The sequence below is a fragment of the Salmo salar genome, chromosome 24, assembly GCF_965601325.2.
Source record: "Salmo salar chromosome 24, fSalSal1, whole genome shotgun sequence".
In the NCBI taxonomy this organism is placed as follows: domain Eukaryota; kingdom Metazoa; phylum Chordata; class Actinopteri; order Salmoniformes; family Salmonidae; genus Salmo; species Salmo salar.
In genome coordinates, this window is record NC_138314.1 from 9,135,148 (window position 1) to 9,149,248 (window position 14,101).

Sequence of the window (14,101 nt, forward strand, 5' to 3'; positions counted from 1 at the left end):
GAGCCCGACGGCCTCAGCGGTGCAACAAAATGGCCTCATTCTGGTCGGACCCCCTGCAGGTCAGTCGACAACTGGGGCCCGCCACATTCATGTTGAGCAATGGATCACGCTGGCACGCCAGCCGCCTCAGGAAAGTCCCTGCCCCTCAAGGAATACGAATGCACACAGAACAGACATGCAGGCCAGACGCCACCGGATGGACCTCCCCCACCACTACCACCCGAGCCCCAGCCTCTGTGGGCTCCCCAAGGGCCAGAGCCACAAGCGGTGGCGGTTGAAGAAAGGCCTATGCGGGCACGAACTCGCCCTGCTCATCTGGGGGACTACTTAACCTCTTTTCATTCTTAGGCTCCGATTGGTGTCTTAGTCAACCTCCAGGTTAATGGACTGAACTGGCTAGTTTGGAGGGTCCTTCCGTTTAAAGGTTAATGTTTTATTTCTTACAGGTATCACTCTAGGTTCTTGCCCTATGGACATTTTCTATATGGTACCAGTCCTGGTTTTGGAAGGGGGGGGAAATGTTATGTATGGTACGACGTGCTGTACGTCATACTATACGTTGTTATGGTTTACGACAGTGTGCTGCTTTACGGATGAATGGGTTGTCAGGATGAGTGGCACATGTCATTAAACGACAGAGTAATGTACAATGTGAAACCGTGCAGACGTGTGTTCTTCTACAGCTAGGCTAGATATAACACTAGTGTCTGCTGGTTTTTGGTTTTGACTTTCAATTAAGACCTAGACAAACAGGTGAGGGGAGTTCCTTACTAATCAGCGACCTTAATTAATCAATCAAGTACAAGGGAGAAGCGTAATCCCGCAGCCACTCGGGCCTCCGTGGAATGAGTTTGACACATTCTTAACGCCATTAAAAACTATAAAACAACCCTTTACTAATCCTGACTTGTCAATATTCTAGGACCTGAATGCTTTATGCTTTGAATAAGTATGCGACACGACCTTACCTGCCAGAATGACTAATCCCTGACGACCACAGAAAGGTACCTAGCTAGCAAACAAACAGTTTTGCTTGCAATTTGTTTTGAAATTCATTACCACATTATGCCTTCGCTTAATTTGTGTAATTGGGGAATTTTTTTAAATCATATCTTCACATACACAGGTGAAATTTTTTGATAATTGTAACAGTACATTATTTTGCCAAGAGTTGTACAATTGCCACCAGGAAACAATTTAACCTTTCACCATTGAGGATGTGCTTCTCACCTTGTCTTCCAGCAAGTCTTCAGCATTGACACCGGTGGAGTGGTTTGCATGTCATTCCAGTAACACTGAGGAAAAATCAAATGGAGAGAACATTGTCAGCTCAGTGGAGGGGAGGGCCAGTCTGCTGCTTTCTCCCTCTGGAGAAGAGTTCTCCGTAGGCTTCACCTGCACGCTCAGTCACAACACCACAGGCCTCGGAGCCAAGAGCCAGTCACTGAACACACAACAAGACAACCAAACCTGTAGGTCAAAGACTCCTTCTCAAATAAGTAACACGTGCTGAGCAGCCTAAGGTAAGGCTTGCCATGGAGCAATGCTCAAAGTGCTCTGTATTCTTGATGGTTGTTTATGTTTTTAATTGTAATGTGAAGCCAATGGCAAGTTTCTTCATCATGTGGACAATAAACTATTCTAAGCCAAGATAGGTATATCTGTCCAGCACCACTATGTCTCCTGTGTTCCTTTGGTATGGTGTTGCCCTCTCTCTCTGGCCCTTCTCCTCTGGAGCACCCAGGCCTCTGGCGAGAAGAGCAGGGGAGACAGCAGAAAAGCCAGGCAGGGAGAGCGAGCCCCCACTCCACTTCAGTCAATCGGATCATGCCTCTCTGTTCCTACTCCTCGCTTACAAGCAAAAACTCAAGAAGGAGCCACCAACACAGAGAATAGTGAGGTGCTGGATAGAGGAGGCAAAATCAGTACTGCAGGACTGTTTTGAGAATACTGATTGGAAAGGTTCATCCACCCAGGACTCATCCATTAACATTGAGGATAATATACGGAACAAAAATATAAACGCAACATGTAAAGTGTTGGTCCCATGTTTAATGAGCTGAAGTAAAAGATCCTAGAAATTGTCCATATGTACAAAAGCTTATTTCTCTCAAATTTTGTGCACACATTTGTTTACATCCCTGTTAGTGAGCATTTCTCCTTTGCCAAGATAATCCATCCACCTGATAGGTGAGGCATATCAAAAAGCTGATTAAACAGCATGCTCATTACACAGGTGCACCTTGTGCTGGGGACAATAAAATGCCACTCAAATGTGCAGTTTTGTCACAATACCACAGATGTCTGAAGTTTTGAGAAGCGTGCAATTGAGCATGCACCAGAGCTGTTGAATGTTGATTTCTCTATCATAAGCCAGCCTCACAACTGCAGACCATGTGTAACCACGCCAGCCTAGGACCTCCACATCTGGCTTCTTCACCTGCGGGATCGTCATAGACCAGCCACCCGGACAGCTGATGAAACTGTGGGTTTGCACAACCTGTCAGAAAACGTCTCCGGGAAGCTCATCTGCATCCTCACCAGCGTCTTGACCTGACTACAATTCGGCATCGTAACTGACTTCAGTGGGAAAATGCTCACCTTCAATTGCCAGTGGCACGCTAGAGAAGTGTGCTTCTCACAGATGAATCCCGGTTTCAACTGTACCGAGCAGAAGTCAGACCACGTGTATGGCGTCGCGTGGGCGAGCGGTTTGCAGATATCAACGTTGTGAACAGTGCCCCATGGTGGCGGTGGGGTTATGGTATGGTCAGGCATAAGCTACGGACAACAAAAACAATTACATTTTATCGATGGCAATTTGAATGCACAGAGATACCGTGACGAGATCCTGAGGACCATTGTCGTGCTAGTCATCCGCCGCCATCACCTCATGTTTCAGCATGATAAAGCATGTGACCCCATGTCGCAAGGATCTGTACGCAATTCCTGGAAGCTGAAAATGTCCCAGTTCTTCCATGGCCTGCATACTCACCGGACATGTCACCCATTGAATCGACTTGTACGACAGCGTGTTCCAGTTCCCGCCAATATCCAGCAACTTCACACAGCCATTGAAGAGGAGTTGGACAATTTTCCACAAGCTACAATCATCAGCCTGATCAACTCTATGCGAAGGAGATGTCGTGCTGATTGAGGTAAATGGTGGTCCCACCAGATAATGACTGGTTTTCTGATCCACACCCCTACTTTTTTAAAAAAGGTATCTGTGACCAACAGATGCACATCTGTATTCCCAGTCATGTGAAATCCATAGATTAGGGCCCAATGAACTTATTTCAATTGATTGATTTCCTTATGAACTGTAACTTTGTAAAATATTTGAAATTGTTACGTGTGGAGTTTTATATTTTTGTTCAGTGTACATTGTCAGTCACAGGCTTCATTAGGAAATGTGTTGACGTTGTACCCACAATAACAATCCAGACATACCCCAACCAAAAACCCTGGATGAACAGAGATATCCGCACCCTGCTGAGAGGCCGTACTGCAGCATTCATACACTATGTGGCAACACTACAGAATATCAGACTACAAAGGCAAATTCAGCTGTGTGGTGGCCACCGAAGCCTCCCTCCCAGATGAGCTTAACACATTCTATGCTCACTTCGAGGCAGACCATACCGAACCATCCAGGAAGACTTGCTGCTCCGGACGACCAGGTGCTTTCCCTCTCCGAGGCTGACGTGAGTAAAACTCTCAAAAGAGTGAATACGTTCAAAGCAGCAGGCCCAGATGGAATCCCTGATCGCGTCCTCAGAGTGTGTGCTGACCAGCTGGCGGGCGTCTTCTCAGACATCTTCAACCTGTCTCAGGCTGCTTCAAGGAGACTACCATCATCCCAGTGCTTAAGAAAAACAAGGCGACATGCCCAAATGCCTATCGACCGTCGCACTCCTCATGAAGTGTTTAGAGAAGCTGATCATGGCCCACCTCAAGGCCAGCATGCCAGGCGCACTGGACCCACTCCAATTTGCCTACCTAGCCAACAGATCCATGGGAAATGCCATTTACATCGCTATTCACAAGGCCGTAACACATCTGGACAAGAGGAACACCTATGTAAGAATGCTGTTCATTGACTACAGTTCAGTATTCAACAATATTGATTCCTCCAAGCTCAACACCAAACCCTGGGTCTGGACACCATCCTCTGCGACAGATTATAAGGATTGGCAACAACACCTCTTCCACACTGACTCTTAACACAGGGCCCCGACATTGGTGTGTCCTCAGCCCTCTGCTGAACTCTCTGTTCACGCACGCCTGCATGGCTTTGCAAGACACCAACTCCAAGTTTTCTGATGACACCACGGTTGTAGGCCTGATAACCAACAACAATGAGTCAGCCTATAGGGAGGAGGCAAGTGAACTAGCATTGTGCTGCCAGGACAACAACTTCTCCCTCAATGTCAGCAAAACAAAGGAGTTGATTGTGACTTCAGGAAGCAGAGGAGGGAACATGCGGGACAGCAGTAAAGAGAGTCAGCAGTTTTAAGTTCCTTAGCGTCTACATCATTGAGAACTTGACATGGACCAACAACACCACCACTCTTGTCAAGAGGGTGCAGAGGCGACTGAAGAAACTGGTTGCATCAACGCCTGGTGCGGAATTGCTCCGTCCACGACTGCAAGGCCCTCCAGCTGGTGGTGAAGACGGCCCAATACATCACTTGGGCGTGTTTTTACTGTAGGTGGAAGTTCAGGGACTCTCTGGTACAAGATGAACAGGAGCCGGACCAAGACCTACCTACAGAACTGGTTAGATTGGTGTTGTGCCAAGGGGTGCTGTACAGGTACCTGTATGCAGTATGATCCATATTAACTTGATAGGGTTTGCTGATTAGTTAATAAAGATACTATATTCTGCTTTTTAAATCATAGAAAGCATGTTACACCTTAACTCTTTTAGAAAGACAGACAATAAAAATAGATGTGTCTTAGTCGACAAACCTTGTCCAGTTATTTTCTTCTCTTTAACCATTCGATCCATCTGTCCCTGTCTGTCTCCTGTCCAGGACAGTGTATGGAGCAATCCCAGTCAAGGTAGTTTCTCCAGAGGATAGTTCAGTCATTCGGTCTAACGGAGTGCTGGCTACTTCACCCACCACAGAGCTGGCCATGGGCCAAATGTCAACTAATCACACTTCAAATTACAAATTTACTCTTGAGGGTGCCCTAAAAATAGATGTTGATACTTTTGTATATATAGTGTATGTGGACAGCCCTTCAAATTAGTGGCTTCGGACATTTCAGCCACACCCATAGCTGACAGGTGTACAAAATTGAGCACACAGCCATGCAATCTCCATAGACAAACAATGGCAGTAGAATGGTCTTACTGAAGAGCTCAGTGACTTTCAACCTGGCACCATCATAGGATGCCACCTTTCCAACAAGTCAGTTTGTCACATTTCTGCCCTGCTAGAGCTGCCCCGGTCAACTGCAAGTGCTGTTATTGTGAAGTGGATACATCTAGGAGCAACAACGGTTCAGCTGCGAAGTGGTAGGCAACACAAGCTCACAGAACGGGACCACTGAGTACTGTAGCACATACAAATCTTCTGTCCTCAGTTGCAACACTCACTAGAGTTCCAAACTGCCTCTGGAAGCAACGTCAGCACAAGAACTGTTCGTCGGGAGCTTCATGAAATGGGTTTCCATGCCTGAGCAGCCCACACAAGCCTAAGTTCACCATGTGCAATGCCAAATGACGTCTGGAGGGGTGTTAAGCCCGCCGCCATTGTACTGGAGCAGTGGAAACGCATCCTCTGAAGTGATGAATCACGCTTCACCATATGGCAGTTTGATGGACAAATCTGGTTTTGGCGGATGCCAGGAGAATGCTACCTGCATGAATGCATAGTGCCAACTGTAAAGTTTGGAGGAGGAATAATGATCTGGGGAAATCTTAACGCTACAGCATACAATGACATTCTAGACAATTCTGTGCTTACAACTTTGTGGCAACAGTTTGGGGGAAGGCCCTTTTTCTGTTTCAGCATGAGAATGCCCCAGTGCACAAAGCGAGGTCCATACAGAAATGGTTAGTCGAAATCGGTGTGGAAGAACTTGACTGGCCTGTACAGAGCCCTGACCTAAATAAATTACTGTACATCAACAATACCATCCATGATTGTGGCTAATTCCATTTTAACTCAATGTTAATTCAAGTTATATTCATGAGTATAGCGTTATTGCAACTGTTTTGACAGGATCCTGAATTGCTACAACCAGGCAAGGCACTCTGAAGCTCCCTGCTACACCGAGCTGTTTGAACATGGTTAGACCATGCACATGTTTCATCCATCCATCTTTTAAATGTTTTATTTTTACTTAACCTTTATTTAACTAGGCAAGTCAGTTAAGAACAAGTTCTTATTTACAATGACAGCCAAACGGCTTTATATTCTCTTATATCATCTTGTGCAATTTAGTCCATTTTGTATTGGCCCATAGAGATACGTTGTATTTATCTCTGTGCAGGCGACTAGTTCAGAGCCAATGTAATTTGTACAGGAGTCAGGACAAAGCAGGTACGTTTTTTTTCTTTTTTTAAGCAGGCCTGTGTACTTAAGACATCGAAATGTTGCACTTGCTAGCATAGCTATTTTTATTAGGTATGTGAATGTTACCATTTTTCTGTTTCAGGCCTAACTGTGTTGCTGGAGAAGATCAAACACTTCAACTGTATCCTTAGTGTCACTATTCTGGGTGGTGGTCATGGATGATGATCCTGGGTACGGTACATGACTGTTCTGCATTCTACAAGACATTGTTGTCTTTAGCAAGACGGCACCAAAGTTGGCTTTAGAAGAAAGAGACCAGGCTAATGCATCAAGGCTAACGGGTACCTGTCCTTGATTAGCAATCTGTGTTCCTTTAACCAGCTCTGTCCAGTTCTATTGGAGAATCGTCATCTTCTCGAGAGGGGTTCTACAGGGGTGGGTTGTGGTTCAAGCAGTTCTAAAGAGAACGTGGCCCACTGTGAGCCGGTCAGCAGGAGCAGCATCGCGGCGGGCCTCCAGAGCTAGGATATCGACAACCTCCTCTCAGCCACTACACTCACACTAGAAACATCCCTGCATGATGGGTAAAACAGTCCTGCATGAAACAAGACTTATTGAAAATGAGGAACATAAATATTAATTGGATTCAGTTTCATTAAGTAACACTTGTCAGCAAATGCAACATCCTCTAGTGCAGTTTTATCGCTTCTTTACTTGCAGTTGAAGTACAGACTGCGGGAAAAATAAAATAAGAGTTTCCCATGATTGTGAGGCATAGATACAGTTGGTAGAGCATAGCTCTTGCCACGCCAAGATAGTGGGTTTGATTCCCAGGACCACCCATACGTAAAATGTATGCATGCATGACTAACTCGCATTGGATAAAAGCGTCTGCTAAATGGCATATATATATATATTATATACAGAAGGTCATGGTATTGGCACCTGTAACTTTAATAGATGCTCAGCAACAGCCTCAACCCATGGATGGTTAGAGACCGTGGTTAGACCAGGCTCAATATAAAGAAGATCGTGTGGTGTGTAAAAAAATTATTCCAATAAAATTGTCTATCTGCACTGTCTTCATTTCATATCATGAGGCTTCTTATAGAGCGACGATCATGACTAAGTAATTTAAATAAATTAAACTCAACTCATCTGTGGTTCCATTTGACCTAGAGTTGCTAGTGCTCTTTGAACAGTACAGTTTGATGATAAAAAAAACAAGTGACATGATGCCCCATTTTTAATCAAATTCCTCTGTTTTTGGTGGTCTCGTAAAATAGAAATGCAAAAAATAACTCAAAGTACTGGATTATAATGTATATTTGGAAATACTGAACTTGAAAAATAAAGCCATGTAAAAAAAAAAAATGCTGGAAATGACTTTGTGTGCTGTAAGTCTACAGCATGTGTTTGTCATTTATATATTTTTTATGAATACAAGTAAAAGGAAGAATGCCTTACAGTAGAATAGGCTAGATGTGTTTTTTTTGTGTTTATTTTGCTGTGGCAATTTTAGCATGTAAATCCCCCAAAATGTTTTGTTGATGCATGCCAGCAAAGCCACTACACAACACTAAACAATACATTAATTGGACTATAACGGTGACAAACCGTGAACACAAACTGTTAGGGCCTACATAAAGCTCTCCCAACAGCAGAGTCCCAACAGCAGTTCCAACACCTTACCGCTGTTACACCTTGCTTATAGCGAAGCCTTGCCTGGCAGCAAAACAGTTAATTCAGCTTCATTTACTGCCTTTTAAAAAAACATATCTAATATGGCTGACTTGCTTTAACAAATGTGGTTTCCACTGACGATTAAGATGTCAGTAGATAAGAGGCAATCCCTAATTTAGATTAAGACATTAATGAGCAAGCTAGGACGGACGTAATCAATATAACTATTTGTTCAGCTCTTTTGAAATGTACAGCGACAGAATTCAGAACCAGCGCCGTTCTTACAGTATTCTCCCTGTACACCAAGTCAGAACCGAAGGATGAATAAAGTTGGCATATAAGCAGACAATGAAAGCTCTTACAAAATTCGATGAGGACATTTCTCTAAAACAGGCTATAGGCTACATGTGCACCACCAAGTCAGAACAGTAAGCTAAGTTATGCGGGGGAAAGGGACCAAATGATTAGGGTGAGGCACATGGATTACTAACAACTTAATATACACTTAGTATTACATTCTTAGCTACAGTATACATATCTCCTTGGCATTTCACAATTTATGCAGCAGCATACAAGACATTTATGGACTTACCTTGTTGTGCTGTGCTAACTTGAACAGGAAGGTGGCGCAGCTGTCCTAAGTGGGCACATTTTGCCATCAAACTTTGTCATCAAAGTCTGGCATTCCCTGGATTTATGGTGTTTTCAAGACAACTGTGAACATAGAAAAAAACAAGGTTGAATCATGACGTTAGTGGTCTTCAGGTGGGAGCTCTGAAAAGAGACCCGAGTTCGTGACTTGGAATTCTGAGTTGGATGACCGTTCAAAACGTATTTTCCCAGTTAGAGCTAGTTCCCAGTTCTCTTGAACTCACTGAAGTATAAGATTTCCCAGTTCTGAGTTTCCAGTTGTTTTGAAAGTGGCAGAAGTCATGTTGGATGACAGCAGGACCAATGTTGAATGTGTATCCTTTTACGCTTGGGAAAGAGACCCTTAAACCCAGACTTGGACCACACATCCACTCCACTGAATAGCAGGCTAGTGATTGCTCTGCAATGCTTGCAGTTAGCCACTGATTCCTTCCAAATCACTTATTGTTGAATTTGCGATTTCCAACTTGTTGTGTGATGTTTATGTCCAATGGAAGATGAGCACTGATACGTTTTATCTATAATTTCTCTTCATAAGACAAGCATTGAAAAGGATTTGCCAGTAGATTGTCGACTTGATTCATGATGACGACTGCTAGCTTGCTAGCTAAGATTTTGAAAGTATGATGTTGACATTATCAGACCAATCAAAACTATTGTAGATATAACGTGATTTGACATCATTTTATCTGTGGCCAATGATCTTCAGCCTTCTTGGATGGGCACTTCTAATTTAACTCTATGGCAGCACCCAAGGGGCTTGAATTTTCGAGCTCTCCCGGTAGATTTTGTGGTGACGTAGTGTCCCCATGAGTGACAGAACACTGAGCAAATCACAGCGCAACTAGAGAACATCACCAACCGCTACGCTCTGTATTTTCCGCTGGCTGCCCCACCACCACAGAAAGCACTGAGCTAGGCTGAAACACCTGCATTTTGGAGCTGCCATACTCAAGAAAGCAAAAAAGAGACCATGTTTGTATGCAGTTTTTAAACTCAATGATTATAAAAAATAAAAAATAAATGTGCAAACTGATATGTTACACATATTAATGCCAAAATAATATGTAAAACAGGCAACAAAAACAAGCTAAACAGGTAGGGCTCGAAATGTATAAAACCAGCAATGGGACCACCTGTAAAGTACAGTAGAGGGAGAGCTGTGCTGAGAATCACTTTTAGTGCTGCTTTCCCCACAGAGAATCATGGTGAGTCACTTACTCTTTCTCATGACACTTAAATTACAAAATGATGGCCAGACTTCATCAACGCAACTATTTTCCTACAGTCCCAATTGATTGCTGATACATAGAAACATAGCCTACTATACCTACTAGAGAAGCCTACTAGAAGCAGCTATTCTGATAATACAGAATCTTCATTAAGAGTCTAGGCGTCAATCTAATGAATCTAATCTAAGAGATATCTTGTATATCATATAGAGATATTTTTTTGCATGTGGTGCATCTCAAGCCACCTCATCCGAATATGTCACACTTATGCATCTGTGGTGGAAAGTGACAGCTCTACAGGCTGTTTGTCAGACCAGGAGACATTCCAAAAATCGGTCTTCTCACGAAAACGGAAGCATTATTCTATTCTATGTGACAGGTCCAAGGTTGAGGACTGTGGCCCCTCCTCCCTCACCTCCTGCCCCCCATGCCAGCAGTTTTCCTGTCCCTCTGCCTCCTTGCCTTCTCTCTCACTCCCCTGCAGCTTTGTAAGTACACTACTCTTCTTGTGAGAATCACAGATTCAAGAATGAACTCATATAGCGTACTACAGTTACTGGGATAGACTTTTGGTTATTATTCCCAAAATGGCTATAACTGTAGAAGTACAACTATGTTTATAAAGTAGTGTAGTGGAGTAACATGTATCCCTGTATGTAGCTTTCAGGGCCAATTCAGGTGATTCACATAGCCAATGCTTGGGTGGACTGTGAAGGAGGAAAGACTGACTTGCCACTAAAGCAGGGAGAGACTATAGATAGCATATGCATCACTGACAACCCAGTGGGATGTTGGCTGGCCAGGAACAATGTAGGTAACTGTAAGTGTATACACATACCGGTAGATATCCAGCAAATGCACACATATAAACACACACGACAAGTGCGAACTCACACACACACACACACACACGCCACCCTCCACCCTCTCTTTACCTGTTCTTAATGCCTCCTGCTCCTTGTGGGTTCTAGATGGGTATGTAAGGACCAGTGGTGTAAAGTACTTAAGTAAAAATACTTTAAAGTACTACTTAAGTAGTTTTTTGGGGGTATCTGTACTTTACTTTACTATTATATTTTTGACAACTTTTACTTATACTTCACTACATTCCTTAAGAAGATTATGTACTTTTTACATAATCTGACACCCAAAAGTACTAGTTACAATTTCAATGCTTAGCAGTACAGGAAAACGGTCCAATTCACACACTTATCAAGAGAACGTCCCTGGTCCTCCCTACTGCCTCACATCTGGTGGACCCACTCAACATAAATGCTTGCTTTGTAAATTATGTCTGAGTGCTGGAGTGTGCCCCTGGCTGTCAAAAAAAGTTAGAAAAAACTAAATTGTGCTGTCTGGTTTGCTAAATATAAGGAATTTGATGTATAGCATTTACTTTTACTTTGTAATTTTACTCAAGTATGACAATTTAGTACTTTTTCCACCACTGTACTTAAGTACTTTTAAAATTTGATACTTTTAGACTTTTACTCAAGTAGTATTTTACTGGGTTACTTTCTCTTTTACTTGAGTCGTTTTATATTAATGTTACTCAAGTATGACAATTGAGTACTTTTTCTACCTCTGGTAAAGACTAAGTCAGTGGATCTTGACATCGACCTTCTGAAGCAGGTTTACAATGACGTAGCCATCCAGGACAAAGCCTGCAGGTAAAATAAACAAAATAAATGACATGTTAAATGTTAGAGGAATATTTGTCAATATTTGTCAAGGTATGACAGTTTCTTATCTTTGTATAGTATTTGACTGACATCTAGCGGTCAGAAATGTTATTGCAAAAGTCATGCTGAAACAGTGGCTCATTGTCAAATAGTTTAGTCTTTATCCCTTCTTTCCTTTATGAAAGACCCTGAATCCTTTCCCATGTATAATCTCAATACCTGAACCCTTTCCCATGTATAATCTCAATACAGTGAATACACCATCTGGATCTTTTTGTTCAATAATGGTGTAATCTCGATTCTCAGATTTCCCCCTCCACCACCTCCACTGTTTACAGATGGAGGTAATGATACGATCACTTGTTCACTGGGAAAGTGAAGAGCAGCCGTTTCTTTCCCAGTCAAATTATTTCCCTGTATTCTATAAATAAAACCCCTATTCTATTTGTTGTTCTGTACAGTGTAAACTGTAAAATCGAGTTAAAGATGTGTGTTGCTTCATTGGTTTAAAATATGTGTTCAGCAGTACTACTGATGACCTTTTTTGTCTTTATGTCCATAGACAACATATATAACAGTGTGGAGTCCCAGAGCGTCCCTGCCCCTCCTCCTCTCAACAGGTGAGAAGATGGTCACCGTGACATAGTTGGGTCGACCAACTATACTCTCGAATAGTCAGCTCAGACACAAATGAGCTTGAAATCAATTCCTGAGTTGAATCATTTTGTGTTTCTCCATTTCAGTCTCCTTCAGCTGACACCTAGGGAAAAGCAAGGGGGATTAGACCACAAGAAGAAAAATAAGTTTGAGAAAGAGGAAAAGGAAACCGGAAGAAATTCAAAGATTTCTCATTTTGACTGGAGAAAACATAGTAACGTAATGTAGTTGAGGCTGGCACATAACTGTCTCCCTTCTCGTTTCATACTATCCATATCTGATTAAAGTGAAAATACAGAAAAAATATATTTAAAAAAACAATGTAGTTACACCCAGATAACATTCTTAAATGTTGATAAACAATTTATATTTTTTATGTGATCAGATTGATATTGTACGTGATTTGTAGTAACACTGTTGACATTTTCCACTGTCAGTTTGAAGGGGAGATCCAGGTGTTATATGATGTTACTATAGCTCCTACATTGGCCAGTAAGAAATGGGGGAACAAATACTTACAGTTAAAGCCAGGAGAGGTGATCGATGTCATTGTGAAGGCAACAGACGACAAACTGATCGTCAGGAACAGAGACGGGAAGTGTAAGTTGGCATCAGTTGTGATTGCTGTGGATGAATTATTCACAATCAATATGAATGAACCTTGAAGTTTGATTCATTGCAATATTTATCCCTCTTTTCCACTTGGTTATGTGTCCATGGTCAATGTTGGACAGTGAGATCAAAAGTTATTTCTGTTTGTAGAAACACACATGCATGCATGGGCTCACTCAAAAAACATTTACACGTACATGCGGACACACACACGCACACAAATTATACACAACTAATGTTTTGATATATGATTTTACTTCATCAGGGATGGTGGAGATATTTATGATGACATTGGAGAAGGTATGCCTCTTAACCATTCTAGAAAATATTTTACACTAACTGGACAAACATTTGTTGAAACATTTGCATTGCCAGCTGTACAGACTGCTTTCAATATGTTTGTTTGCAGTGAAAATTGGCCTACCTATAGAATCATGACAATGATAGGCCTTTTTTATTGTATGTGTTTGGAATACAATGTATCATTTCAAACATCGTCATTGGTGCTCCCGAGTGGCGCAGCGGTCGAAGGCACTGCGTCTCAGTGCAAGGTGCGTCACTACAGTACCTGGTTTGAATCCAGGCTGTATCACATCTGTTTGTGATTGGGCGGTGCACAATTGGCCCAGCGTCGTCTGGGTTTGGCCAGAGTAGGCCATCATTGTAAATAATAATTTGTTCTTAACTGATTTGCCTAGTTAAGTAAAGGTTAAATTTAAAAAAAGAAAATGACAGCTTCTTCAAATCAAATTTTGTTTGTCACGTGCCGAATACAACAGGTGTAGAACTGGTACTATGTGTTTATTTCTGGTGAAAAAACAATGTACTTCAAATGTGTAATTTGATTGTGTTGAAAGAATTACAGATACATGTGCCTTGACTATTGTTGTTGTGTTTGTTCAATTTGAATGAATGGGTTGCAATGTAAATGAATGTGTTTAATAACAATTGCTCTCTCAGCATGTGAAACATTTGCTGTGTATTTTAGTTGGTGTCTTAATATTAAAATATGCTCTCAGACTGGAAATGGCTATATAAGGACACTCCTGACCTG